Here is a 3,705-nt window from a genome sequence, read left to right on the forward strand (position 1 = left end):
GTCACATAGCTTGCGTTATGAAAAGAAGCATTAATTCAAGAATCTGGATTCTCCAAATGTGTGTCAGACACAAAATACTCATACTGCACGTACTGTGGCAATCTGGCTCAGGTAAGTTCTTGTTTTCCTTCTAATGCAATGCCAGTTCTAGGATCTTTGAAAAATGTGTTGCAATGTAAGACATTTCTTTTCCCTGCAACAGCCTGGAGTAACACTTTGTGATCTAAGATGAATGACCATGCAGGGCACAATTCTAAGGAATTTGGCCCACCCTTACGATAACCCTGGCTTTACAGGACAGGAAGATACGTTCACAGCTGTCAAAAAATCTGCAAGGGGAAAACCAGCAGTTTCAGCGTATCAGCAGTAGGTCTGGGTTTGAGATTACAGACAGAAGCTGAGGGGAGACTGAAATGTGTGGCAGAGATGACACAGCTGCCAAGGGAGATGATGCTCATGATGCTTCTGAGCTTTAAGCACCCTCTTCTGGAGTAACACACACCTAAAAGTGACCATTTCATTTTCATTCTTGGCCTCCACAGAGAAAAGAAGCAATGTTCTTTCTTGGCTGCCGGAGGAAACCGTAAAGCTGAATTGAAATCAGCAGACGCAAGAAGAGAATTTGAAAAATCAAGTAAAATACAAACATTTTACCTTCAGGACGTAATAGAGACAAACAGAAAAATTCCCACACGTCTGAAAATGTATTTCTTCTAGCCCAAATTCTGTCCCCACTTACAAGTAAACAGCCTCGTGGATTTCATCAGGTCTTTATTGGCGTTGCTGACAGCATGTGCATCCTTCTGCCTTTTTTGCCTCCAAGAGAAAAATGGCTTCGGCATGTGGCTAATTAGAGCACGGAGGACATTTCTTAGTTTAGTTTTGAAGGGACAACTGAAGACCTGCTCTCCTGTATGTAGGATGGCAGAACGATCTAGCATTTACCCAAAGCAACAATGAACCCTGATCCCTTCAGTCACATAATCCAGGGAAAATTATGCTTGATCTCAAAGAAAAACTTCCAAATGCTAAACAGCCAACTGTAGAAGCCCTGTTTTAAACTGATTTGCCTTGGATATGCAGTGTCTTTACCTCTGAAATGGATTCTTTTGCCTTTAAAAAAAGTCAATTCAATTTTATTCTGGTTTGTATAATTTATTTTTTCATCAGTTGCTTGCTAATTCCTCATAAAACTGACCTCAGCAGACCTGTAAATGGAAACTTAAAGAAATGGGATCAACTCCATCACGTGGACTTTAAGCAAATTACGGCCTTTCATTTTTCTAAATACCTATTTTATTCAATCAATAAAACTAAAGCAGTGCACCAAATAGATTCAAAGGGACAGATTTGGAACTATAATAAAAACTGCTGAAGATCTCTGCTTTCATGCCTTATCTTTTCCTCTTCAAACAGCTCAGATAACAGACTGTTCTGAAGCTCGGAAACCGTTTATTTTAACACGGGTTAGTCCTCTCTGAAACTCCATGGGATGAAGGTCTTGGAGTGGTCCTGAAACACATCAAACAAAAGATGCATTGCGCCCTCACAAAGACCTGAGCATCACGTGGATTTTCCTGGCTCCTGCATGTTGTGAAACACCCATTTTAGGCTAAACCTTCGGTGTCTCTTGCACCCAGCAGTGTCGCTCTGGTACCGAGTCCTTGAGGTTCTGCATCGTGCCGCATTTCTGAAGCACCCGACAGTGTCCCTCGTCTGCAGAATACTAATGAAGATGGAGTGATGCTATTAGGCATCATGTCAAAATAGTCCGTATTTGTACAAACAGCTAGGTCAAGAGATCACATTATGTGTCATCCTCTATCTGTTTCTTCACAGGCTATCAGAGGAGCCCAAAAAGAATAAGAAAGGCTTTTTTTCATTACTCTGGGCGCTTTGAGTTTTCGTTCATGGACAAGACCTTACCCATGGAAAGTTCAGTTGTGCTATTGTTGTGAGAGCACCAGCAGTTCTGTGACAACCTGCGTGCAAGCCATTCATTCCCACAATAGCCCACAGCATCCAGCTGATGTTAAGTAAGGCACAGAGAGGTCGCTGTGATAAATGACAGACACTGCACTTCTGTTTCTCACCTTGATGTTGTGTAAATGCAGATAAACACGTGTACGATAAGTCTTAATGGAACAGCTGAAAAATTTAAGAGACCCTATCACGTCTGGTGTTATGTTTGGATTTATATATCTTTATGCAAACATTAAGTATTTTACTGTAGGATAAGTATGTTAACTGTTCAGGTATATCAATAACAGATTTATTAGGGGGATATAAGGCCATCTATCCTTTTTAGGTATGTATGTCATGTATTTCTTGCTTGCTTAGTGAAGAAAGAATCACCCATCAAGGACATGATCACAGTTCGTCTTTAATCTAGGCACCTCTTCTCAAGAAAAAACCCAACCCAAAACAACTATCAGGTTCTGATTATCCTGTGTGTTTCCTTTGCATACTTGCACTCGCAAGAGGACTCGTGCCTTTTATTGATACCATGTGAATGCTATAGAATATCTGAAATGTGAAGGGTGATTATTACATTTCTTCTGAGTATGAAAGTTTCATAACTCACAGGCATCACAAATTCCTTCAGAGTCTGTGAGTTATTAAGGTTACTTGTGAAGAAAAAAATCACTTTTTACCCATAAAATATTCAATTTGCTTTATGAGAATTTTTTTTATTGATCACCTCTCCAATAAGAGGAGGCAGCTAATCTATATCACCCAGAGGAATTTTCTGTCCATGTCTAAGGCAAATTTTTTTTGCAGCTGCCTCATATTTCAGACTGCAGAAGGTAGCAACACATCTGTACGCTTAAGATCCTGAAGATACTGGATTTTATTTAGATCTCAACTGGAGCCCCCCTTCTTTAGGGACTGGAAGGGGCTGGAAGATGTCCCCGGAGCCTTCTCTTCTCCAGGCTGAACCTCCCCAACTCTCTCAGCCTGTCTTCAGCCGCCTTATTAAGTTACTAACTGGGGACATGCCTATGCCATGTAATTAAAAGCAGACGAGAAGAATCTTGCTCTGGCACTGGAAGCAGTAGGACAATATTACTGCAGCCTGTTGGCCTAATTAATTCTCTCTTGGAATTCTGCAGGAGAGAAGGCAATTAACCGTGCTGAGCACCACACGAGCTCAGCAATAGTGCTGCTGGGGCTGAACTGTCCCTCCCCATAGACCTTTTGCTTCTGACCAAAGCAGTTACTTGGATGCAGCTTGTGGAGCTCAAATGCTGCATTGTATTTGACAGAGATGCCTAAAAAGCGAGGTTTTCTGGGGTAACAAAGTCGAGCTAATGGCCAGTTGCATGCCAAAAAGAGTGCTACCCTCAGGGAAAACAAAACAATTATTTTCTGGGTTTGAGGCAGAGAAATAACGAGGAGAAATCAGCAGAGCTCGGTCGTCAGCAGAGCCCCGTCAGGCCAGAGCCGGGCAAGGGAAACGACGGGAACACACGGGAGCAGGAATGCTCTTCGTGGTGACAGCTGCCTTTCAGATGAGACCAATTATAAGGTCATTAATTAGAAAATTAACCCTGCACTTCTCCCTGCCGGCACGCGGCGGCGCGAGCCGCCTGAGGTAAACGGCACCTCCCGTGATGCAGCGGCGGGGCGGGGCCGGCTGGCGGCGGGACCAATCAGACAGGGGCATGGTGCCGGGGCCGGCCAATGGGGAGGAGGCTGGCGGCG

This window comes from Calidris pugnax, unplaced genomic scaffold, assembly GCF_001431845.1.
Source record: "Calidris pugnax isolate Ruff unplaced genomic scaffold, ASM143184v1 scaffold98, whole genome shotgun sequence".
NCBI lineage: Eukaryota > Metazoa > Chordata > Aves > Charadriiformes > Scolopacidae > Calidris > Calidris pugnax.